Genomic DNA, 27,736 nt, shown 5'->3' with positions numbered 1-27,736 from the left:
TTGGAGATCAGGATATTAACAATATATAACCTTTCTTCATTTAATACAATAGCTGATAGATAAAATGACTATGACTTGCCATACTATACATTCAATATTAAAAGTTTGCATACCTACATACAAACAGAATTATTTCTTCAATAAAGCTGAAAATCATAAATTTCATGAAATGTTAGATTCCTGCATGCCACCATACCAGTCCCCTGAAAGTGAGGAATGTTGTTTTTAATGCCTGCAGAGCAGCTCACAGAATGCAGTGTCTCCAGCTTTCACTCCAGAAGAAATATGCAGCTTAAAAGAATTTAGGACTGGGAAAACTCATGCACATGTTAAACAGTTTCCTAAAAATAAGGCCTCATAAGAGAATAGTGATGACTTTAGGGTAGATGGAGCTGACTTCTTGAAGAATGTCCACTCGGTACTCTGTCACATGTCAGCTGCATCATATCAATAGCAGTTTTTGTATAGCTCCACTATTCAAATGAATAATGTTCAAGAAGCGTGTCTTTCCCCCACTTTAGGATGTTTTTTTTTTCTGTTGATGATGCTTCTGAATTATGTTCCAGGACATTATTCAATAGTACATAGCTTTTTCCTCAAGTGGAATTTATTCAGGGACACAAGTATGAAGGCTGGTCTTTATGTCCATATTCTTCAGAGCAGGAGCAGAAGTATCAAGTTCTCCTGGATGTTGAAAAGTGTCATGGTACGAGTGATGCAGGAAACTGGAGTGGTCAAAATCACTGAAGCTGAACTGTGAAAAATACCAGAGGAGAGAGAATGTGTCAAAGAATGACTACAGTAAGTACATTCAAAATTAGCTATAACATTTTATTCTCTTAAGTAAATAAAAGCCATTCTTTAGGAATTCAACATATAAAAGATGCTAAATAGAGACCTGTCAAAACGAAGCATAGTCTGCCCTTACTAGTAGCAACTACACCTCCTCACAAGGTGCTGAAATCCTCTTGCCCAATGTATGGTGAATCCCTAACATCCTACTAGCTCCAACAGGGTTTAAGAGTGTTAGGAGTCCCAGGAGCATTCCCTCTTTAAATAGTTGCCTTTACTTGTGCAGAGTATTTTCTTCCTGATGAAACTTCCTCTACTACTTTCTTTGAGCTGTGATGGAAACACCATAGCCAGATTTAGCCATCACGTCTTCCCAAGAAGTCACAGTAGGTGAAGTTTTCCTCTACATGAACTTGGGAAGAGAGAATCTGTTAAAATATATATATCTGTGTGATATTGTGACACCTCCCTGTTTAGGACAAAACTATGGCAGCGCAGTGTGTGAGAATGGAAATGAGAAATAGTAACATAACAGTTCTTTCTGAAAACTGACAGGATAAAAGTCCAAGTTTGCTTCAATGATGACTTTAGGGACTACTGAACCAGTTGTCCATTGCTCCATACTGGCTACATGCTTTTGTATTTATATAGATGAGTAGTGCTCATAAGTCATTAAAGGAAGACTTAGCCATGTTATAACAGCTCTAATGAGAAGCAGAACCTTCTCTCTCATTCTTAGAACTCAGTAACCATTTGGAAGGCAATATACATTTTTCTGCTTCATCTCTTCTTTGCTGCCCATTGCCATGCTAAAGCACGCAACCTCAGAAATGTGTTTGTGTGTTAGGAAACTCCTACAAGACAAGATTAGAAGAGGACTTCAGCAGGGCCATTGATTTTTTTTTATATACTTTTTTATTTTACCTGCACCCCTGTAATGGTGGAGAGGGAAATCCACTTTGTCTTTTCTCTGCCTCCTAAACCAGTTTGCCTTTACACATCATGGGATACAGGTATCTGGATGTCATGCATGCATGCCATGGAAAAGAGCTGCTTCTACTTTAAATAAGGCAGCGCTACTGATGGAGGAGAGAACATGAACTGTTTCTCTTAGCTTCCAAGAGTTTAAGCAGGCTGCATAACTCCATAAGTGAGTGAATTTGACCAAAGATGAATGAAAGCTCCCAAGCAATGTTGCTCCACATGGCTGTAGCTATCTTGACTTGCAAACTCAGCGCCTCCTTTTAGAACCTGATAAATCTTTGCAAGGAGAAGATTGGGTGACACCAGCATGACTGTCTTTTGTAAAAACTGTCAAGCCAACCTGTCTGAAAACCTTTCTTTTCTATAACTACAGTGACACATGCAACAAACACAACAGGCTGCCTTCAGACCAACCCTTCCAAGCTGAGCCTCCCACAATACCGTAAGAACAGCCAAAGATCTCTGCTGTTCCTGTGAATTTGGGAAGAATTCTTGGCCAGATTAGTATCAAAAGGAGTTTAACAATAACATCATTAACACTTTGTTACTGGAAAATTAATTAGCCTTGAGCATGCTCGGGTATTATGTTGACAGACTCCAGCCCAATAACCTAATACATCATCAGAAAGTTTTAAAATATAAGTGCCAAATTAACGCCACAGTGCATTGCAGGGGAAAAATTAACACTTACAAGACTATGTGTCTTTTTTTCCACTAGTATTTTATCACTCTGCTAAATATTGAATTCAATGTTTAAAAGCTAATCAAACCAGTGAGACAAAGCAAAATGTTTTCGTATCACGTTACACTGAAGAGCAAGTCTTGCCTGAGCAACAGCTCCACCTAAAATCAGGCACTGGTAAGTAACAGAAACGGTTGCATTTTTTTTTTAGGAACGCTTTTCCACTGCTCTTTCCCTTGATAGTAAGATGCCTAAAAGACTGTCCATCTTATCTGCTGCTGTCTCTGCCTCACTACCTCACTGTTCTCACCCCTCACCCCATGATACAAATACACTGTTTCAGTATTCTAAGAATCCAGGGCATTTTCTACTATTAACCTTGCTTTGCCACAATAAGTGAATTAAGTTTCCATATTCTGCCATTACTGATGTCCATTACTGTTGATTAAGAGAAAATAATGGTGATCAATTTATAAGACAATTTTGACTTTGGTTTCTCTGCCTGCATTTTCCAATGGAGATCCCAATTATTGCCAGTTTTGGTTCTATGACGTGGACATCAAGCAAGTAAAAATTACAAGTCAGTCACTGGAAAGTCATCATGTGGCAGTGTCTTTGGTTAGTGGTCTTGAGATCATGACCATTTCAAAGGTGCCTATGAAAGTTTTGCAGAACATCCCTGAAGGTATATATTACCTTTTATTTTCTCTTCAGTGCAATAGAAAGACTGAAATTTGGCAGACTTGTAAACCATATTGCCGTTCTAGTAAGTGTTCAGGAAGTGTAGCACGATGTCAGACCAGTAAGTAAATAATAAGTGACAAAAAGAAAGCAAAAAGAACAATGTTTCCTGGAAGAGTCTGCTCTGTTCCTAGGAAGATTAAACAAAATTGCATGTAGTCCTTTCTGAAAAGTGAATAGGATGTAATGAAGGTGCAACATACCACTTCATTTTAGAAAGTTGCGTCTGAATTCCTGAAAAAAAAATGAATTTACTGATTTCATATGGAAAGGGGAAGAAGACAGAGTTAACGGCTTTTATTGAACCAATGTGGAAGACAAACACAGAGAAGGTGGATTTAAACCAAAGACCAAAAGAAAGAGCGTAGTGTGCAATTTCTATCAGGAAATATAAAAGGAAAGAAAAAGCAAATTGCACTATAGGGAAGAAATAACCACGAGGCTTTATGTGTGCACTGCCTGTCTGATGAGAAACACTGAGAGGAAAGAGTTATGCTTAGATACATGGTGCAAACAGTTACAAGATAATCTCACAGCTGAAATGTTCGCACTGAACTGTAGATGCAATCTGTTTAGAAGCGACAAGAAAAAGGGATACTACAGGGCTCACATTAATAAGTCAGTCTGAGGGACCGAGGCAAAAAGGGTATGTTTTCAGTCTGCTTTGAGACAGGAAGAAAAGAAAGATTAAATGTTGCAAGAGTGAGAGAGAAAAGTATAAAATGCAAGGCTTGAGATTTCTGGCTTGTGAAGAGACTGCAATTGCAAATATACCTCCAGAGAGCACATCAAAACTGTCTGACCCGTGGGTGTATTGATAAACATCGCTCTAGAAAGTTCAAGTAAACAATTTAGCTTAACCAAGGAGCAAGAGCAAGGAATAGTGCAGAGCTGGAGTGTGATTTTATGTACAGCAATATGTTATTCACTAAAATAAAATATCTTAAAGATTAATTGTTGCCAAATTGGTAACTCTAATAAACAGGAGCTAAGGGAGATATTTATCACAAATTATCCTACATGGGTCGTAGGGAAAAGAAGGAAAAGGGATTCTTCCTGGGAAAGGCTAGCAATGCATATCTCTAAAATACAGTGGGAGCAGTGAAGGTGGCTTTGTAAGGAGGTAACAAAAAACTACTCTGAGTTTCTGCTTCCTATTTGTATTAGGAGAAATATTTAAGCTGCACTCACTGAACGTAATTACAGAAGCTTTCAAAAATCCTTAAATATTTAAATACTTAACCTTCACAATATCTATTAAATAAATGTTTCTTTGTACCCCCAATTTGCACAAGGGAAACATCTTTTAAAGCTTAGTTTTATAAGTGGTTTTGTTTCTTTCATGTGGAAACAGCTTAAAATGCTGTATGGATGCCTTTGCAGGTGCAGCTTTGTAGGTGGAGACACAAGTGAGAGGTTTTTGGCTCTTTGATAACTGCTGCCAGTCAAGCCCATATTCACTACAGGCTTTGAGACGTGGATGCAATTAAGTAAAAGGACACAAAACCATATCTGCAAATTTCCAGTCCAGCCCAAGGCTCCTTCAAAGTCCAGCGTGGAGAAGAGGGGCCCTGCTCAGGACTGCACACCATGAGCACTCAGCCATGCCAAGCACAGACTTTGCAAGTTCTTGGCACTTCACCTCCAGCTGAAGCTATCGGCGGCTGCTGCTTTTCTGAGCCAAATTTCCCAGGCAGAGAGAAGGAAAGGAAAGCAGTGTGGGCTTATTTTAAACTTGGCATTTCAGCGGAGAAAATGTATAGAATAATTGGAAAGACTTGCAACAAGTATATAAAATATACCCATAGATTTTGACCAAGAAGGTACTGGATGATCTAGCACAAGATTGAGAAGCTCTACACAAAAGAATATAAAAATAGTGTGGCTGGATGGATGAACTCAGATGTTCATAGGGACATAACATTATTTCACAGACGTTCGGAAAGACGAGTCACCTGTACCTTAATTAAATTTTTAGAAGTCATCAAATGAAGAGGGGCTGCCAGACAGCGAGTGAGAACAAAAGGGGAAAATGAGCCAGCTTCTGCTCCCAAATACATGCACACAACTCTATTTAGGCTTATTGAGTGTTCTGCTTGAGCATCTGATTGTAGAAGCTGACTCTTTTAAGCAGTAGCCTTTAACCAAGTTTATTTTCATTAAAAAAAAAAATAAAAATAATAATAATCTGGAAAAAATAAAGCCTACCATTATTCACTTTATTTTAACCCCGAGACTATCTAGCAATACAACAAGGGTGGTAGCAATACAACAAGGGTGGTACAATTGGGTGGCACAGAAACACAGAACACACAAACACACATGCACACACACATCCTCTGACTCATTATTATGAGAAATAATAACTCTGAAAGTGCAGTGCCATGCAGAGCCCATGACAATGGGAACATTTATATTGGTTACCGAGTTGTGGACAGGACAGACTCCACACGACTTCAAAACTTAGAATGAAACTTAGCTGGAGAAAAGCCAAAATGGGACACAATACTCAAAGTCTCATGTCATACCCATAAAGCAGTACACAGTGAATGTATGGAAATGAGACTTTACAGAATGAGATGTAATACTGCAAAAACAACTCCTCTCCAGCCCCAGAGGAGGGAAGTGCCGAGGGAGTGCTCTCTGCTCCGTAACCAATGGCCAGACATGGCATGGAGCTGTGCCAAGGGAGGGTTAGCCTGGGCATGAGGGAAAATTCCTGTGCCATGAGGGTGGTCAGACACTGTAACAGGCTGCCCTGTACCTGTCAAGTGTTCAGGAGGCATTTGAACAGTCCCCTCAGGAATGTGCCTTAGCTTTTGGTTAGCCCTGAAGGGGTTGGGCAGCTGGACTTGCATCCAACTCTGAGGGTCCCTTCCAACAGAAATATTCTATTCTATTCTATACATTCATTGAAATTATTTAATGCATACAAAATTATAATTCTGCAAGCATTTGATAATAATGAAAATCCAGGAGAGGAAATGTTTGCCATAGTTGCTAATAGCAGAGCAGTTACAGAGAAAAAGATTAAACAGAGCCTGGCTGAATGTCTCCTTCAGGAAAATGATGGTCCACAGCCAGGAGATGTAGGAAAAGGGTGTAACAGATGAAACCACAGATATGTTTCCCTAGGAATGTTGTTCCAACAACTGCATTAGAAGGCGTTGAAGAACTGTTTACATTGCTTAGGAAGTTCTTCTGACCAGTGGCACCATTTTTAATCAGAGAATTATCATGCCCTCACTGTCTGTTCCCCACCCAGACCTCTGACTGGTTGTCCAGTGTCACAGGACCTGGGCAGTGGAAAACACTGTTAAATCAAAATCCTGACCTACTTACCCCTGAAGTAGCATTTTCATCTACTTTGAACCCACATAATTAGAGCAGATAATGCTCCAGCTCTTTTGCACTTCCAAAAACATAAAGCGGCCAAAAATGTGTCTTAACTGGCTGAATAAACTGAATTTAGAGCTGATTTTCTTTGTTAGTGTCTTGAAACAGCCAAATCATTGCTATGAATTAACACAAAGTTGGCCTGTTTTGTACTGATATAAACGATGACCCAAGCTACAAGGCAGAACTGGGTCTGATAGCTGCTTGGAACAAAGTGGATTCAGTGCTATTAACTATTATAGAAACATGTGTGGAAGTCTCTGTATGAAGAGATTTATGACCCCTGCCACACCAGCAATCCTTGGGCCAGATTTTCAAAGGCACATAAATATGCAAGTGATACGGCTAGTGGGATTTACCAAAGCATATGTAAACTTCAAGAATTCAACTTCCGCCAAAGTCAATGTGTGCAAGGATATTTTATGGATCCTAGTAGGTGCTCTCCTGCAGATACAAGCGCTTAAACACCTTTGTCAGTCTGCACTGAGGCCCCATGAGGTTGCTGTTACAAAACATACACGACTCCATGATTTCTTATAAGGCAAAGACATCTGGAAGCTATAAATATGTAAGAAGTCAAGACTTTGGTCCACAAATCCATTTGAGTTAAGCTGGAATCAGTGGCACCAAGGGACCTATGTATTTCTGTGCATCTGGCCTAAAACTCCTATTTCAGGCCAAAGTTCTTCATCATAACAAAAAATGGAAGAGGAAAGTATCAGCAAATGTGCAGAACTGCCTCTAGATCGTTTCTCATATGTGAATGAAGTATCAGGTAGGCTAGCTAATAACTGACCAGCTTTGTAGATGCTCTGCCCTGTCTAGGGATCCTTTCTGCAATCCAGTCTGAACTAGGAAGAGCTGTCACACCATCACTGCTTCCAGATGCTCCAGGAGTGGTGAGATGCTTTTTTTAGCTGATTTAGTAGCAAACAGCTGCTTGAGGGAGCACTTTGCCATCAGAGGTGAGGCTTTTCAGATGAGATGTCGTAAGATTCAGCTCTGTGCCTCACCCAAGTTAATGAAGCTCTTCCAGAATATTTAATCTGGGAATTTTATCCTCTGCTTTCTGTGGTCTTCTAGAAGGGCAATCTAGAGGTCTTTCGCCAACTTCTGAACTCGATTAAGCCTCAGATTTGCTGCTAGCTCATTCCAAAGCAGGGTTTTATAAGCAAACAGTCTTCCCTGTAGTGCAACGAGCTTTGTCTGCTGCACCTTTCTAGGGGTGTTGAATATGCTGGGGCCCATAAATCTGATGTAAAGCCAGGGCCTTTCAGGAGACCTAGAAATAACACATATGATTACAGAAAGCTTCAGGAAGCAATGGGATGCACCTACTACTAGCAACATCTTTGCTTCTAGCTAGAGAATCATTAGCATTCATGAAAGACTGAACCAAGAAGAGTAAATCATCCCAGATGTAAATGACACTGCCAGAAAGCTTCACCACTGAACTTCCTTGTGTTTGGTTAACCTGATTGCAACTTTGAAAGCTGTTGACTCAACATAGCATCTGGATTTTAACAGGTTCAGGGACAAAGCCATATGCTTTGACAAGGGTGTGATATGAAAAAGATTCCCCACGACGTGGTACAAAAGGCAAATCTGTCTAAAGCAGTCTGAAATCAGGCACTAGTAGGCAGTGATTACCAGATATGTCACAAGGCAGATAAGGTAGGAAGTATTCAAAAGTCAACATATGCCAAATAGTGGCATCTTTACTCAACAAACATACTTTAAATGTTGAATACAAAGGAAAACTATGGCAATTCAAGTTACGATTGCATGGTAGTTACGGGAAATGCTGACATTTTAAATAGTGGTTAACAGCATTTTCAATTGCTTTTAGAAGAAACTAAAGAGGTAAATTAAATCTTCCCACATATAAATTTTATCCCTGAGTTTCAAGATCTCTCGAGGAGGATGCTGGCACAAGCTCCACTGTATTTGTTTCGGTTTGCAAAGAACAGCACAAGGAGAACACAAGCACAATATATTACTGAAGGACATTTGAAGAGTGAGAGCATAGACACTTTGCTACTTGTACTACTTTGACTTATAATGTGCAGAGGGTTACATTCAGAATTGTAAGTATAAGGCTCGCTAAAGATAGGGGATGGACAAAGAGAAGAAAAAGCAATCAGAGAAAGCAAAATTCAATAGCAGAACAAAAATATGGAAAGTGGCTTGGCAAGAGCTTTGCCTCTTTCTGTGGGGCATGCATATATGAGTTGAATTTCTTAAATAAGAAAGTGTTTAATTATCTTTAATAAGATAATTAAAGCATTTTCAGATTTCCAGTGTCCTCTAAATGACCAAAAAAGTCAAGATCTCATCCATTTGGAGCATTCAGCCACATACACAGACACAAAAGAAAAAGAAGTTACAAAAGCTCTGATCCTGCAAGATGCTGAATATTTGCTAAGGAGAGCATATGGGTCACATCACTATGAACAAATGCAGCTGGCAATGTTATCTATGATGAGAAATTCTGTAGTCAATGAGGTTGCTTTACATTTGTATTGCTGTAAAAGGAGCAGAGAATTTGCTGCCCTATTTCCATCTACAGTCAGAGAGTAAAAATGTCAGCTTAAAGATGCTGGCACCAAAAAATAAATAATATCCATAGCCCCAACATGAAAGGCAGAGATGGTATGTCAGAGCTATATTTAGATTGACCTGTAGAGTTGATATTGAGATTACTCTCACCAGTACTGATCCCAATGAGCCATCCAACCCATCTCAAGGAGATCCCAACTAAAAGTGTCAAGTTTATGCTTAACCAAAGTTGAGGGGTGGCCTTGCAGAAAGCTGGGGGACTGCAACTGGATGTTTTTCCTGCTCCTAAGTAGGTCACATATCTCAAGGAGGGTTGAATAATGCCTTGTCCTTGGGAAGCCAGCAGAGATCCAAGATGTAAGGTTAGTGAGAGGCCATGGTCAAACCCAACTATCAGTATAGTCACAAAAGCATAAGAGAAAGGGAAGATTCTGGGATGGGGGCAGTCAGCCCAAGAAGGACTGACTGGTTCAATAGTAATACTGAGGAATTCCTCAGGTATTATGCTTCCATACACGGCACACTTTCTGTGAACCCAAACACTTATACTGTGACTGACAGCAGAGAAAACTTATAATTAAATAAAATTTATAATCAAATAAAAAATAAAAGGGGGGGAGGGCTATCAGTGCTAACAGCTAGCTTGAAAACTGAGATGAAGTGCAGTGCTTAATAGGATTGATAAAAAAAAAGTGAAATTCAAATAACAATAGTGAAAATGTGCCTATTTTACTGAAAAAGTCATTGAAATTTTGCCATATGATTCAAAACAGAACTATCCTTTAGATTTTGTTTGCCAATTTTTCAAATTCTCAGGTTCTCTGCTTTATTTTCAGCTATATTTCAACACACACAAACTTGTCAAGACTCCTGTCTGCTTTCTCTTCCCTTATCTGCCCTTAATGATGTACCAAATGCAACAAATGTTTGATCTTTTCCATACTTTTACAGAAAGCATCTCAAATAAAATAGAACGTTTTCACAGTTCTTACACAAAACATTTTTTTGACCTCATGAATATGAAAACTTTCATATTAGCACCTCTGAAATTAGACTTTTTCGAATGTTCATGTTTTTTGTATCACTTCAGGCTGAGACACAATTCTGAAGTCATTCAATGTTCATAAAATGGCATTTTCTAATTCAGCACTCTACTTTTACAGTAACTTTTCCATGCCCCAAGAAGTTCCTGCAGCATAGGCTCTCACTGACCTTATTCAAACAGGGGCTTCTCCAAAAAGTAACCTTCTTACAGCTCCAAAAATATATCCAAAATGTCATTAGGGGACAAGTAAGTGGTCATCCCTCAAACACTGCCTGGGGTACGTAGGTGGCAGGGACTTTATTTCACAACTAGGGAATCTGAGGGATGTGTTTTGATGATTTGCTGGTCAGAAGGTCTGTGGCAGAATCCAATGTGACAAATAGGGACAGGTGTAAGGAAGAATCTGCAAACTTACTTCAGTTATCCACTTCTGTATGGTATTAATTAATGTTAACGAAGGTGGGGAGGGGGGGAATAGCTTCGTTCATTCTCATGATTGTGAATGTTCCAGCTACTCAGTATGGATGATGACAAATAATAACACTGACTTCAAGAAGTCTTGAGAGAGAGCAACAATCTACTTCTTCCTGCAGTTGCAAACAACCTTTTTTACACTGTAAAAATCCAGCATATCTCCCAAGTGCATTTTACCCACCACAATATTAACTGCTCTGAAGTGATGCATTACAAGCAAGGAAAAGTGGAAAGCAGCAGGATTTACACGCAAAACTCATCACAAGAAAATGCAGAGCTTTGGCTTTCACTTGGTCTGCTGCCCAATTAACACATTTGTCTCTGATGGGTTGGATGTAAGGATTTGAAGCAGAAATAACAAAAAGGTATAATGCATTGTCTTGTTCACATCCTTGCCTATCCTACTGCTTAAGGGAGTAATCTGTACCCTCTCACCTTTTTAACTTTGTCACTGACCATGATTTATTCAAAGCTCCTAGATATCCAGCAGCCCCATCAGAGTACAAGCTACATCAGGGGCACCAAAGACCTTCTCAGGAGGTCAGATGTTTTTCCCGGGAGACAGTTCCCATTCAGACTCTTTTGGGAAGCTAACTGGTATTTCTGAAGCTTAGCCAGTTTCTTGCAAGACCTATGGCAGATTATCAGTCAAACATATCAAGGTATGGAGGTTCACAAGATAACTTTAGTCATGATAATAACTCTTACAACTCTTCTTTTATTTATTTATTTATTTATTTATTTATTTTCCTGAGCAAGAAGTCCCTCAACATCAAGGGGTTTTTGCCTCACTGGTTTTGGAAGCAGCTGCAATCAGGCATATGGTCATATCTAATACCTCCTGGAATACTATTAACCACCAAGAGAACCATATAGTATTATTCTAGGTCTCTACAGTAGTTTTCCTGTACTAGCTGTCCTTTAAATTGAGCTGGGAATCCCTAATTGGTCTTCCATGCTAAAAGAAAGGCGGGAGGGAAGTCGAGAAGAATGTCTCATGGGAAAGGAAGACAATATTTCCTTTTAACACTCTCAACATAGAGCAATTGCAATGAAAAAGCTCCACATTCTTGTGCAACTGATTAAATTGAATTTGTATTAATGGTACTTCTTTTAAATAAGACTCATGTCACCCTGAGGAAAGACTTCTACAGTATAGCAGTCTATACTTGAGTTACTGCTCTGGGTAAGATTTTTACCTAATGGAGAGAAAGACTCTTCTGTGGTAGGATTCATCTCATCCTGAGAGGATGGAGGAGATTGGATAATTCACAACTTTAAAGAGGTTATTTCTTTCCAATTATGACAAAAGGATCCTTAGAAAACTAGCTCAGAAGAGGTCACTACAGACCTCCAAATTCTGGAACAATGAAGCTTATGCTTCCATTATGACTTAAAAATCCATCTCTGTCACCAGTAAAAGTCACTGTGGCAGGACAAACCTCTTCTCCTTCACTATCCATCATTATTACCTCCATCCAAAGGTAGTTAGACCATTTACACACACATACATGTATAAATATATACATGTGCAGCTATATATACAAATGCATATATGGAGTCTTTCTTCACTCTCAGTGTTTACTTTGCTAAATTCTGTTTCCTTTCAGATAAAAATCAAAAAAAAAATGAAAAAGATAAATCATCTAAATTGAGAAGCTATGAGCAATGCATCTCAGTTTCTGCCTTCCTTTCACTCATGCATTTCCTTTTCTTTGCTTTGACCTTTCTCTTCATGGTTTTAATCTTATCACTTTTCTCTTTCACTTTTTAGGTTTTTCTCCTTTCTTTTTTTTTTTTTTTTTTTGGGCGGGGGGGAGAAAGAAGGGAGGTGACAACCGTATTTTCTTCTCCTCAGTGAGCTTGTTTGGAATTCAGTTTCTTCAGGCCATCTCCTTTACCTCTTTGCCATGTCTTGTTTTCCAAGTTCTTCATCTCCCCTTTTTCCTCTAATTTCCTGGTACCCTTCACCAAGACTCTGACAGCAGCATTTTGTCATGAACCTCTCCCAGTCCTATTCCTGCCTGTTATTGCTGTATAGAAGAAGACAGTAAGGCTTCATCATCCCAAATCAATGATTCCTTCTAAACTGGTTAATCACTATCCCAACTGGTCTCGGTGACCTACATACCTCTGTGCAATTTAGATGCTTATACTAAGCATATTTTTAATCATAATGCACAGCTATAAAATCCAACATAATCAAATAAAAAAATATATAAATTTCCATGGATAGAGATGCTGAATCAGAGACAAGGTGATCTTCATTAAATAAAAGAGCTATTGAATAGCCAGTGCACTGCAGGAGATTATACTTGGTCTACCATATTAAGACACATTATTTTAGCTAAATAACTGAAAATATATTGAATAAGTATGAAGGGGAAAAAAGTACATATTTTGAGGTTGAAGATTAAGCCCACTCAGATCCTTTGAGGGGTTTGCTAAAGATCAACTCTGTTAAGCTGATGTGTTCTTCCAGGAGTAGGCTCCCTTTGATGCATGCAACCTGAAATGCAAGACCTGCGCAGATAAAATAATTCCTTAGAAGATGTGCATCAAAAAATCACTTAGAGAAAGTCTGCAAGGTAAAGGGAGAAAGTGACCTTTCTGATTTATTCTTGGTGTAAGAAAAGTTAAGCCTGCATTTTATTTCTTCATTTATGTTTGTATAAATATTTATTTTTATATAGTCCATTTGGTCTTAAGTAACCAGTTTTATTTTCACTTTATCTGAGGGCATTCTTCTCCCATGGATGTAACCTGATGCATTGGGACATTTTAAGTGTTGGAGGAAAGAAGCAAGTATCTTAAAATGCCATGGTAAACAGGAAAGATCTTCGGAAGGCCACTCTTCTCACTACATTGAAGCATCTTTTTCATTACTGAGAATTTGACCCTTTTCTTGCACAGGCCAATTCCTCTGCAGAGATTAATAAAATCCCTTCACAATGACAAAATACCATGTCTAGAGGTAAGCAAGAGTATGGGGAGCTATCCAAAGTGTGCATGCTTCAAGTCCACTTACATCAAACCAGTTTGAGCTGGGACACTAGTAAAGATATAAATGTGCCTACACAAAGATACGTCCAAAAAACGGAGCCTTACACTTCAGGAAGGATGTAGAACAACTTACAAAACAGTTGCTGTACCCTGCTAAGAGCCTGCACATAAGTGTCAGCACAGACATCTCATGGACCATAAAGAATGTTTCTTGGCCATAAAAATAGAAATCTTGTGAGAGTTCAGCAAGGAAAGCCCTGTGACAACTGTTCTACTGTCTCTAGAGAAAACATTTTGGTGTCAAACACCTTGAGAAATTCAGAATCCAAATGCAATCAAATTTAACTGTCAGTGTTGATGACAATGTTTAGGATGGCAGAATTACTGATTTCTCAAGAATAGATGTTTTCCATTTGAGAAAAAGTAGCTGTTTCTTCTGAAGGGGAAGATAAGACTTGGCAGCTATTAAGCTTGCATTAAGAAAAATAGAAAAAGACATAGCACCAAGAGAGGCAAATGCTTTCTTCAGGTATAATGAGTGTTAAATTAGAAGTTTAATGATCCAATGTAATAATACTCTGAATTCAAGAAAGGCATGTGGTATCCAGCTGGCCAAGTGATTTTGACTATGTGCCACCACAAATGTAGACTCTTATTTAATGTCTGTGGAACCAGAACAAAACATGAACACAAATTTCACACCACTCAAGTGCAAAATACTTGGTTGGCTTCAGGTTTGTGAGCTGATCTTTCACATGCTGTGGCTGACAATTAGATGCCTTTCCAGCTGTCAAAACGTGACCTTATTCCCTGCCCATTCTGGACCTGAGTAAATGACCACTAAGATGCTGAAACTTCATCTAATTTCTGACTTTCTGCTGTAAATGAACTGTAACTGAGATTTAGTAATTGGGAATAGAGGTGTTTTTTTCCCTCCAGAGGGAAGCAAAATGTGCTTGCCACACAACGACTATCATTTGAGTAAATAAATAAAAATAGTGCAGAAGAAAATTCTAGATTGGGAGAACAAAAAATGAGACCATCAACTCAGAAAGTAAACCTGTATTTTTGCTTATTGTATTTTTTGTCTGTTTGCTGGTTTGTTTTAATAGTGTTCTATTTTGTTAAAATAAAAGCTGGATGTAAAGTTCCTACTGGCATGTACTCTGTTCATACTGAGAACATGAAGTAATTTTAAAAAGATACCTTTTTTGTTGTTCTTAATGCATTGCCACATGAGAGGACTGGTCCACAATTTTGCCCCCTCAAGAGCCAGAGGTCCCTATTAATTTGTGCAGGGCATAACTTTCAATTTGTCTTCTTCATTTTCAGAGAGCTGCAAGGGAAAAGAAAGGAATATCAACTTCTCCACTTCATGAAACATAGTCTTCGTGAATGCATCTTTCTTATGTTGTGTTACAGCCTTTCCTGTTTACCAAATTCATAATGACTGGCAGATGCAAACAACTTTGTGCTTCAGTGTAATTAACAAAAAAAGGCTCTACTACTGTTTATTATGAAAATATTGTGCAACTTAGTAAAAGGATGCACTTACCAGGAGCTTAAGTTTGTAGACGGAGCAATGTCTTTGATCCCTGTTACATGGGCCAGGTGGATCAGACTGCCTAATCTTTGGGGCATCCAAGGACATCACATGCAGCAGCCGCTGGCAGTGAAGGGTGGGAGATGGTTCCATGTCTGGTTGCTTTCTTTGTGAAGCTAGCTTGAAAATGAAGAGATTTCTTTTGCTTTTTTTTTTTTTTTTTTATCACCATCTTGCAAAAAGCACAGATGCAACTATTGGCAGGATTTCCCTTTCAGGGTATTAATGTTAAAGAGTGGATTTTGGAAATCTTTTATTTTCTTTCTGATCTCCTGTCTTTTAGGCTTACTTAAATCCTAATTCAGCCAACTTCCAGAAGTAGACAACAGGAATGAAAAGAAGAGCAATACTGCCTCTCATTTACAAAAATTTTTTCTATTCTGTTATTTATGTTCATCCTCTAGGTTTCTCCATGAAGAATCACGAGTGTTTCAGCTAAAGACAGGTTTTTTAAAAACAGATGCTTAAGTGACATGTTTCCCTTGAATATGACATTTGAATGTTAGCACCAATTAACCACACAGAAAAATCTTCCCCTTGTCATTTCATAGCTCTGTGTTGACCAAATTGGCCACGTAAAATGTCTTCAGTACAGATGTACTGGGGGAAGAGAAGTCAGAGAAAGAAAGCAATCACATAAACACAATGCACAGAAAACATCCATCACTGTATGGAGCTGGTCATTGTCATCAGGTTTCTAGAGAGTCATTCGCTTGCTACCTGCATGGCACAGCATCATAATTACGATTACACTATCAGATCCAGCACGGAAAGGATTTTATCCCATTATAAATGCTTACCTTCCCCTGGTTCCTACCACACAGCACCTCTGTTCACCAGCACGATGCCTGTGCCCATGCAGAGACAGAGACAGAGACCTGTGCCCATTTCATTTCTTTTCAATTACAGTGCTGGCCCTCCCTGTGAACTTCACCCAGAAAGGTCTGTGTATTCAAGTGATTCAGAGCTAAAGCCAGGGAAGTTTTAATTCATAGTAGGGCTACAAATAAAACAAATCAAACAGAGCAGAGACCAGGTGGAAGTGAGCATCCTGATGGAGAGGTAAGCAAACAACCTTTAGCTGTAAAGAAGCTGACTTTTACAAACACGAGTTGGCTATTCCACCTCACATGGTGATAACTTAAGGATAGCAGAGCATTCGTCTTGGTCAAAATGATGCCTGCTGGCACAGGAGGGCCAGGATGTAGCTGTGTTACAGGGAACACCACCAGCATAACAGAGATGGCCTTTACATTGTCCCTTTTATCACAGTGCATGGTCAGTGCTCCAGAACCAAACTGAAAACCATGGCATACAATCACAGATAACTTGGAATTTCATTTCCCAACACTTAAAAAACAATGATTAATTTTCTTGAGGATGATACGGCTGTTTGGGATATTTATAAGCATGATTTTACTTGAATTTTGTGAAAATGTGGCCAAATGTTGCTGTGCCCACCTTCTTGTACATCTTAGGAGCATGCCTCTGCTGGACTGTCTGTCATTCCTTATGTTATCCTCTAAGCTCCTTTAGCTATAGCCATGGAAAAATGCTGTCACAGGCATTTGGGTGATCAGTATCATTCTCTAATTTGATTTAGGCTCTTAACAGATTAAGAATCAGAGCAAGCTGATGATACAAGGGCTCTAGAATCCCAGAGATGCCAGTGAAAATTTAACAAAACAAGCACAAGTAAGACACTTTCACATTTTATCTTGCTTGGGAAAATGTGGAGCAGTGGACTGAAATCAGTGAAGTTGAGTTAATTAACCTAATGTAGAGATGATGACTTGAAATTGCCATTTCAGAACCCAGGCAGAATGGAAAACCCGTGCTGTTCCCTTGGCAGCTTGGTCAGTAACACATCCTGAAAGCAAGTGGGTACATATATCCCCGTTCCCTCAAACAGGAAACTATTTGTCAGCTACTGCTTAGCTCAGTGATGTATAAAATGCTTTTATATTTTCCCACGGGAATTGGAAAAAGAAATCTTTGCTGGGCCCCTTTCCTTCAGCACTACAACAACCCTCTAACATGCTGTTCTCTGCTATATAAGAAGAAATCAAAGTGCACATAAAAAAATCCCCTGGTTGGCATGTTGACACAGTCTTGGGAAGGAGGAAACAAAACTTTTTTGAGGGATTTGCCAGAAGCAAGACTGAAATATGGAGCAGTACTGTTGGGGAAGTTAATGTTACCCAATGGATGGACACAATATCTGGACTGGGAATGACCCTGGGAGGATGTATGATGGAGAGGAGAAAAAACAGACACTATGAATCAGAAAGGTTCTCCCATTTCCCACCAGCGTGGCAGGGAGCAGGTCCAGCATGGAGGTATGACCACAGAGTTGGTTAGGGAATATCAGAGGAAGCGTAATACAGTGTCTTGTTCATTTGCATTTCATTAACAACCTTGGGTCCAGCCCTTTCAGGTCAGACTCCAAAACACATGTAGAAGTGGTGAGAAGCTTTTAAACATCCTGTGGGATGACCTAGGTATGGGTGCAGATGTGCGAACACCTGAATAAATCTGGCATCTGCTTTGCCTGAACGTCAGGTCTCTGTCTAACATGAATACAGGCTGGGCAATGAGTGGGTGGAGAGCAGCCCTGAGGAGAAGGACCTGGGGGTACTGGTGGGTGAGAAGCTCAACATGAGCCAGTAATGTGCGCTTGCAGCTCAAAAAGCCAACCATAACCTGGGCTCCATCAAAAGCAGCGTGGCCAACAGGGCAAGGGAGGGGATTGTCCTCCTCTCCTCTGCTCTTGTGAGGCCCAACCTCCTGTGCCCAGGTCTGGGACCCCCACAAGAAGAAAAAAAAAAGATGTGGATCTGTTAGACTGAGTCCAGAGGAGGGCCACAAGGATGATCAGAGGGGGCTGAAGTACCTCTCCTGCGAAGACAGATCGAGGCCTCACAGCAGCCTGCCAGTACCTAAAGGGGCCTACAGGAAAGCTGGGGAGGGACTCTTTGTCAGGGGGCGAAGTGATAGGGCAAGGGGTAGTGGGTTTAAACTAAAAGAGGGGAGATTTAGATTAGACATAAGGAGTAAATTCTTCCCTCAGAGGGTGTTGAGGCACTGGCACAGGTTGCCCAGAGAAGCTGTGGATGCCCCATCCCTGGAGGTGTTCAAGGCCAGGCTGGTTATGGGCTTTAAGCAACCTGGGCTGGTGGGAGGTGTCCCTGCCCATAGCAGGGGGGTGGAACTGGATGATCTTTAAGGTCCCTTCCAACCCAAACCTTTCCATGATTCTATGACTATCTGTAAAATCAGGTCAATAACAACACACTTGCAAGAGACTTAGAATGCTATTTTTTTTAGTCCAAATTGGTTAAAATGGATCTGTCATATCAAAAGCAATGAATGGCATGGGAAAGAGAAGGGAAATAGGTCAGCACATACCCTGCCAGTGCAGATTCACAAGCTCTTTTTTCTTAGGAAAATAAGCAAAAATTTGTTTTGTGCTTAATTCACTGCTTCATTTGGTATAAAAATGGAAAAATACTTCTGCATTCAGAATTGAAATTTCTTTTATTTGGGGGCTGGGGGTATAATTTTTGAAAATATATATAGCTGCATTCTATAGGAAAGACAAACGCTAGATTTAGAAAACATCTTTTTGTTGTTGTGATGTTTCTTTCATTTTCAGCCAGAAATTCTTGCCAAATATGAATTGTATTTATAAATAATTTTGGTTATTTGGGATATATTTAAAGAGAAAAAAAAAAAAAAAAAGAAAAAAAGAAAAGAGAAATCACTCTTGAAAAATGTCATTTGGATCTAACAAGGATTCCTGAAATCCCCCTATGTAGTTCTAGATTAAATAAGATCTATTCCATTTCAGTTTAACCAACCTCCTTTCTGATCTGCTATGTTTCAGAGTATTAACATATGAATAATAACCTACACATAAACCCCTAACAGAAGTAGAAATATAAACTATGGGCTCTCTATGCCTGTGCAGGTACACTTGCAAAAAACACATAGAGGTCTACAGGTCCTATAGACACTTTGACCTGAAATCATGAGTATGAAACAGCCATTGCCACAGTTCACCACTGACCAGCCACTGAAAGATTGTTGTGCACTGCTAGACTGTCAGTGATGGATAAATTGCTTTCTTCATATGCTTTGCCCACAGTTTTGCTAACATATCGGGGCTTGTGCAAGACTTTCCGTTTCAGTTAAGGCTTTCAGGGAAGAAAACAGCAATATTTTAAAGCTGTCAGAATTGTGATCAGTCATAAGTGCAGGCAGGTGCCTGCAGAATCACACGCAAGAAGACATTTGGGTCCTTGTGGTACTTGCTGGAATTCCAGATGATGCACTGTAAAAAATCATTGACCTGATGATGACTGCAGGAAATAAAAATAAATAAATAAATAAAAACAAAACAAACAAAAAGAGCCAAATTAAACAAACTACAACAAAAAAAAAAAGTATGATGGGCAAATAAAGAAGGAAGGAAGGAAGGAAGGAAGGAAGGAAGGAAGGAAGGAAGGAAGGAAGGAAGGAAGGAAGGAAGGAAGGAAGGAAGGAAGGAAAAGAAAGAGAGAAAGAGAGAAAGAGAGAAAGAGAGAGAGAAAGAGAGAAAGAGAAAGAAAGAGAGAGAGAAAGAGAAAGAGAGAAAGAGAGAAAGAGAGAAAGAGAGAAAGAGAGAAAGAGAGAAAGAGAGAAAGAGAGAAAGAGAGAAAGAAAGAAAGAAAGAAAGAAAGAAAGAAAGAAAGAAAGAAAGAAAGAAAGAAAGAAAGAAAGAAAGAAAGAAAGAAAGAAAGAAAGAAAGAAAGAAAGAAAGAAATTTAAAGATAGGGGTTTCAGTGTTATGAGTGACAAGGAGTTTAGTCCTGATTCTATTGAAGAATCCTACATAAACAGCTTTGTCAACACATCAGATCCATTTCCCTTTTGCCATCATGTCCATGCCTCCATTTATAGGTGAGAGAAACTGGAAAAACATAGACAAGTACAATATCATGACCCAGGAGTAATGTTCCTGTTACCTGATACACCATTTGATTCCTTCAGATGGTGCAGAACAATACAGCACTTTTTGGACCACAGATGCATTTCATAATGTCACAGTTTGTGATTGCCTTTTTTACATAAACCAATATAACCAGAAAAAAGAGGCATTCTTTCAGGCAATACCCACCCTGACCCCCAAAAAGACTTGCCTGATCTTGCTCTCTCCTATAAACCCTGCCTCACCTTCATCCTTAGAGCATCACTGTTATAACACTGTCTTTATTGCTATTTAAAACACCCACTGAGTCACCACACTGAAACTTGGAAAGGTACATATATATATATATACATATATGTATAAATGTATATATGGGATTTTTTCTAACTGACAATATTTTTGCCAAATGCTCAATGGCACTTTTTTAAGATAATGTATCACTGAACCTTTCTACTTTCTATTTGCTATCTAACAACGCACATTTTCTGCTTCATTAAGGGAAAAGACAAATAGGCATTTACATTATCTGTTGTGTTATAATGGGCAAACGTCAGTAAAAAATCACACAGTAACGCAAATCTCTATGGAACCAATTGTTCTTTCTAACCGCTCTGAATTACCCTTATCTTTATGAGCAAGGAGGCTACCTGAGAACAGTGCTGCAGTTTCCAGACTGGGAGTTTCACAGGCTTATTCAGAGAAATTCATAACTTCAGTTTGCCCAGACCTTTTTTTCCTGATAGATGCAGAATCACAGAACCATGGAGTAGGTTAGGAGGGATCTCGGGAGATATCTACTCCAACCTGCCCTCTCAAGCAGGGTTAACGAGAGCCAAGTAGCCCAGGGCCGTATCCAGCCAGGTTTTCAATATCTCCAAGGATCGAGCCTCCACTGCCTCTCTGGGCAGCTGGTGCCAGTGTGCAACCACCCACGCGATGACTTGAGGCTGACACAAAGCCTGCTTAATCGCTGACTTTCACAGCTGACCAGAGAAGCAAGCAGAAGCAAGAAAGCACATATAATATGTATGAGTTAAATTACGGCATTTGCAATTTCGTACAATACAATCTTACCTAGTGAGGCCCCAGAAATTTCTGAGAAACTGGAGAATACATTCAAGCATAATTAACCTACTGGTATAATTTGACCTTACAATTCAAAGTTTATATGAGCAATACTCATTTGATGGTTTCAATACAATAAAAAGTTAATGGAAGATTATTTTTTTTTAGGCATAAATCTGTTTCCCTGCTTACTTGTATAAGCTAAGTAAGAACTACAAGCTGCATACTTCAACCATGTTCTTCAGAATCCCAAAGGATAACAATACCACTCCGAATATTCCAGCACAGTCGGAAAGAACAAGCTGCTGGGTTGTGTTCCTTTAATACCTGATCAAAGAAGGACAAGAATTTGCTGTTTCCCAAGAGACACCCTAGAATCCTCTCATTAGGTTAACAGCATCACTTAGAAAAAAAATCACGACGCTAGTAGACATTCATCATCTAAGGATCAAGCTGACACAAGACGCCAAAGTCATTTAGAGAGGCGTCCGGCCCTATCAAAAGAAGCTATAACTATTCCACTCAAGCTGTTTAAATGCCTGTTGCTGGAAGAATTTTGTTCTTTGCTTTGGAGGACAGCTACATCATCCTGCATGTGCCCGGATACAGTCTTGCAGCTCTCCTGGAACAGAAAAGAGCCACCACCACCCCTGCTGAATAGCAAGTGGCAGTGGGACCCAGCACCTGTGCCCCAACGTGCGTAACACTACTTGATATATGGTGCTATTGCTAATAAGCAAGGAAAATCAATTTCTTATTGTTTGGGTTTATAGAACCTACTCCAAAACTAAAAATATTTAGGCACATGCTCCCATGTGCGAATTCCCTAGTCATGTTCTGGAGAAGGAGAGCTGACTGGGGAAAACGGTGCTTTTTTATGCACCAGGTGTGCAGTATGTTGCAAAATAGGTAAGTAGGAAGGTGTTTTATGGAGAAGCACAGGCATGCAGTTTATTCACCGTCTACAAAGTGCGGAAAGTTCTTCAGCAGATTACAATGCTGCAAAGGCACTGAAACAATTTGAAATGTGCCAGTGAACAGAAGGATTTGATCTATTCTCTGTGTCGTGTAGTGACTTGCGATCTGAAGAAAGGTGAAAAGAGCAATCTTTCTACTAAATTCCTTTTGAACATAAACTTCATTGCGTGCACCTAGCTGAAATATAACTTAGGTTAATGGTGCCACCTGGTGACAAGTCTTACCCGCTGTTTCCATACCTTGTCGAGCAAGAAAAAAGAAATTCATACACTATAAATCTTCCCCCATGAGTGACCCCCCTAACAATGCATCAGCTGCAATAAATACTTGTCCTGAAGAGCACAGGGTATTGTACACCGAGGATGAAAGAAAGAAAGATAAACAATAGGGAAGAAAATATTTCTGCACGGGTTTTTCCATTTTAGACACTATCACACATTTGGGGTTATTAGCTTGTGAAGAGAATGCATTTAATATTGCATGAAGGAAAAAGGGAGAAATGACACGGATTTATCTGAATTGGCTGAGGATGGTGGAGCAGGGGACTTTGTCTCGCTCAAAAACTTCTCGTTGGCTGCAGCAGTGTGTGAGACTCTAGCACCACCTGGGAGGATTTTACTACCCCACGACTCCAGTCCCTGAACACAAGACATGAGGTTTTGAGCCATGTGCTTGAGTATTTTCTCTTTGCTCCTTACTTGTCAGTAATAGTTTACATGAGACATTAATTCTGAAGCCATAATTTTTTCCGTGGCTCCCTCTCCATGTTGCAACACCACTGAATGCACAAAGTTTTAGGGGAGGCTCCTTGCAGGGGGCAGACTCTTGCGCCACCTCCCCAAGGAAAATCAGGATTTCCACTGCAGGTAGCAGTAGGTGCTGGGGGAAGCACCTGGGGCAAGGCAAGTGTGGCACAACAATGCTGGAAACCTTGCTCAGCCAAAGGAATGAGCACAGCAAAGACCCAGAGCCTGTGTGGTATCTGCTGGGAGCTGTGTAACCAGCCATAACACTTTACAGTCTGTCTGTCATATGCGTAAAACAGTGAAAATTTTATATACAGATAGCTTTAAAAAGCTAATAGTTAAAGAGATGGGTAGAGGAGAGTAATAGAAATGGAGAGGGGAGCTTGTATTTTGCAGAAGATGCTTGGGCACTAAGTGGAAAAAGACATAACATCATGCCCCAGAAATTAAAATTATCATCACTTCACAGTAAAATAGCCAGGCTTTGTGTTACGGATCAGACTGCTGACTCCTCTGCAGCTCTGCTCATATGCAAAATTCAAGCTCCTAACAGGCACTGCACAACCACCAGCTGCACTGCATTACAGTACAGGTTGCAGGTGAAGCCAGTCTTTTAGGAGTCTTGCTACAGCTCTATTCCTGCACATATTATCCTATCTAAGACCTACAACTGCAAACCTGCACCATTTCAGCAGCTTAAATGGTGACTTGTCCCTTTTTTAATAATAAATAAAAATAGATTTTAAAAAGAGCATTTAATAACAAAAAGCTTATTTAAAAGCAGTATGCTTGCTTTATAATTTTCCATGCTGGCCCAAAATGTCAGGTAGACCGAAAGTGATTTATGCTAGCCAGGCAATGAAGAGTTAAGCTATATCCTAATGCAAGGTTATCAATTTAATGTAGTTAATGTAAAAAGTATGCTAAGTTTTACATATGTTTAAATGAAAGATGATTCCCATTGGTCACTGAAAAGAGAAAGGAGAGGTGAGGAACTAGACCCCAGCAATTGTGTGAGTATGTGTTTTAACCTCTGGACTTCTTGTTTTTCCAAAATCTTTGTTCTGCTAAATTCAGCATTTTATAAGGACACATGAAAACACTGGACAACTTTAACCATATTAATGATTTTTTGTCTTCCTGAATAGAGGAAAAATACACCTCCCCTTTCACTCCTAAGACCCTTTTCAGACTGGGATTCCCCTTCTATGAAATCTAAGCACAGATCTCTTTGATTTAACAAAATAGGAATATCTCAGCTGCATTATGGACATTCTTGTCTTGGAAGCCTACTTCATATAATACAGTCACGTGCTGCACATGCAAATTATGCAAGTATCCATATGCTTAATTTATATGAGTATTTAACTAAACTGGCATAATAAATATGTCTAGTTAGATACTTGCCATAAGTGTGCAGCTGTCTGGAAGGAGGTACAAAATCACCATCAGTGGAATCCAAACTGCAGCTGTCATTAATCAAAGCTTTGCCCTTGAACATTCATCACTGTGATACTGCTGTGACAAAGTGGACTTTTACTGCCGTTTAGGACAGGAAGCTTTTAATTCCTTAAAATAGTTGAAGTTCTCTAAGGGTGCAGATGCTGTGAAAGAGCCAGAGTTTTCATGTTTGTTCTCAACAAAGCAAATAAGCAGGGGAAAGATCAACAAAACGTTATAGAACGCCAGAATTATCTGTAAAATGCTGCATATTGAAATGTTGAACTTTTGCACGGTATGTTGGAAATCCCCATCGAAAATATTTGTGTTTAAAAGAAATAATTGACGCATCTTGGATCAATGAACCGGGGATAATGCAATCAGGAATGATGTGATTTTTTGACCAAATGAAGATGTTTACAATATTGAAGAGGAGGTACAGAAGGAGTTTTAGTCAAGACCACGTTCTAGTTAAGACCAGGTTCTAGTTCTAAAGTTCTGCCATTCACTGTCTCCTTTTCTTTGAAAAGAGCGGTGGCCATCAGAACTATTCACCCATCAGACTAAGAGTGAAAGAAATGGTTTGCCTGAGCTCACTGAAGGAAACCAGAGAAATCCAGAGAGCCTTCAGATGGTGAATGTGGCCAATATTCACATCAAGGCTTCGCTCTGGTCAGACTGTGAGCCATCTTTCTTCTCACCACCATCCATCCTTTTTAAAAGATGAATTACATCTTTCCAAATATTTTGGATTTCCTGTAGTAGTTGAGAATATTCTTAACTTCTTCCACATGCATTGCCTAGGAGTTAACCAGGGATTTTTCCCAAACGATGCGATATAAGTCCACAGGGGCTAGCAAGCCAGCAGATCCACCAACATCAAATTTAATCTCAGGAAAAAAAGTTTTGGGTGAATGCTAACAGGAATATTATTCAGATTGGTTGAATAACTGCCAACTTGAGTAAGATCAATGGGGATAATTTGCAACTTCTGAATAACTGAATGAAGGTGTATTCAGACAACACATACCCAACAAGATCTCTTCCAACACCCTCAACCCACAAGCTATGCCATGGAAATGAAACTTGCTGAAAATGAAACGAAAAGAAGGAGCATCTTCTAGTTCTGAGCTTAGATACGTACTTTCTAATACCCTGAGCCTCCAGAATAGAGCAGTGACAGCCACTGATTTATGGGAAATTGTTTGTGATTGCCCTGGAATTGCCCTGACTGCAAATTGTTTGGGAAAATGCAGGTTGGATGGGCCAAAATCTTGTCAGAAACCACTTGAGCAATTTTACAGCATAGATGATTGAGTCCCTCTGTGTGGAAACATTCCTGTTCCCATTTTAATATACCAATAAAGACATTTCCAAATAGATTTCAGCTGTCCGTATGTTCTCTGAGAGTGTTTTATTGGATGGTGAGAGTGAGCACATGGGCAGTTATTTAACTTGTTAATTCATACTCCTGCTTGCCTTGCAGTGACTTTGTCATGCAACCATACTCGAAGCGAACTACTCAGAATTTGCTGACCGCAGCTTTTCCTCCATTTGTGAGCCATCTGTTCACTTGCACTTGTGTATATTGCTTGTACACGAGATCTGCCCCATTTTATTGGATTCTGTCCTATGAGAACATTATTTGGTTCAAAAAGACCAGAAACTCCTCATCACCCACCAAAGGTTTTGGATTCACTTACAGTGCCACCAAGAGCCTTGAAGTACAAAATCCACAACTTGTACCAACCTACAGCAATCTCTTAAAGTTTTCACTGTGCTGCGAAGTATTTCAAAGCAAAATGCTGTGTTTTAGCCAAGAATTATTCTAAACATATTGTTTAGTGAAGGCTTCCCCAAAACCTTGTTCTTTGCCCCAAACCTGTTGAATAGTTTCCAGTTTTGGAAAAAGCATAACAGTTTGTGACAGTTCTGGTGTGATAGTAGAGTAGATCACAATGCATGATGAGCAAGGGCTCTGAGATAGATGACTACCATGTCTCTCATGTCCAGTGATTTTCAAGGGAAAGCAATGAAGAGAAATCACAATATTTTCCAAAGCTCTTTTGCAGCAAAAGGAAGAGGTCTGGCATAGCAACCACCTCAAGCTATAGCATTTTCCTTTTCATCATGACTAATTTTGTACTACTGTTTCTCAAACAGATGATGAGGACTGGCACAGAAGAAGCTAGAGGAAGCTGACAATTTGAATGAATGACAATCCTAAAAAATACATTAGCAAATTATGAAGAAAAGATTTCTATGCAGAAACATCCATATCTTCCATCCTTTGGCAGAGCAAAGCATATGTTTGCCTTCCATGACAATATAAGCCCCGTTTCAAAGAAAGATTCTTCCAGAAACCTTCACATTATATTTATTTAAGTGCAAAGCCTGCAGAATATGGATTCTGACTGAAAAGCCTTGTAGTTCTTGTATTTATTTAAAAGTGGTGCTGGTTAAGAGCACTTTCCCAGCATAGCTTCTCTCCTCACCTGGTATGACCATACAACACAACTTGTATTTCAAGTTATTTCTAAGTCCATTTGAATTTATAATCCCTTTTGAAAATGTGTTTATTCCTTTGAGAAGTGAGTATACATATCCTGATGTTCCCGTGTCTTCATCTTGAATCCTTTACTTACCACCCACACTGTTTGTCAAAAGTTCACAAGTGGCCCTTTTGTGTCCCCAGCTGTCCTCCACAGCCTTAGGGTTGTCTTGATTTAATGCTAATTCCTCACTTAAATACCAAATGTACCTGACATCATAAATCTCATCATCGCTGCACGATCATTAATTACATCATGCCCCACACCCCCATCCCTATTTCTGCAGAGCACCGTGCCTTCACACCACCTGAAAGTCAGTATACAAAGCTACAGTCACGAATACTAATCTGGTTTTCTAAAAAAGGACATGAGAGTTCACTTCTTGGACCTCTCTTGAGCGAAGTAAAGCCAACCTGCAAGAGAACAAGGTACAAAAAGAGAAACTGAGGAATTCTCAAGCTGTATAATGGCTTTATTACAGGGACCTTTGACACAATTTATCCTAAATCTACAGCAGAGAAGCCCAGATGATGGAGGCCAATGCTGAAGGCAACCCCACAGCACTCAGGTACTTCAGCAGACTGGGTGTCCCATGACTGGGTGTCATGGTCTAACCCAGCTGGAGGCTCAGCACCACCCAGCTGCCCACTCACACTCCCCAGGTGGGATGGGGGAGAGAATCTGAAAGGTAAAAGTGCAAGAACTTC

The 27,736-nt window shown here is 39.6% G+C and overlaps 1 protein-coding gene and 1 long non-coding RNA gene across 2 annotated transcripts in view; both read right to left on the bottom strand.

The window, feature by feature from the left end:
* Window positions 1-27,736, bottom strand: part of DLG2 (discs large MAGUK scaffold protein 2) — a gene marked incomplete at its 5' end in the record, with an annotated part of 1,037,476 nt that overhangs the window by 976,969 nt on the left and 32,771 nt on the right. The gene's annotated exons all lie outside the window — the stretch shown is intronic.
* LOC309880464 lies at window positions 13-16,056 on the bottom strand. Its single transcript, XR_014317976.1, has 3 exons — window positions 15,232-16,056; window positions 14,883-15,012; window positions 13-754 (listed from the first exon to the last, which is right to left on the bottom strand). It is a non-coding gene; the product is annotated as an uncharacterized lncRNA (long non-coding RNA).

The sequence above is a fragment of the Aythya marila genome (genome assembly GCF_965140915.1).
Source record: "Aythya marila genome assembly, chromosome: 1".
Lineage (NCBI taxonomy): Eukaryota > Metazoa > Chordata > Aves > Anseriformes > Anatidae > Aythya > Aythya marila.
Note: the sequence above shows the minus strand (reverse complement) of the source record. Positions and strands in the feature narration are given on the sequence as shown.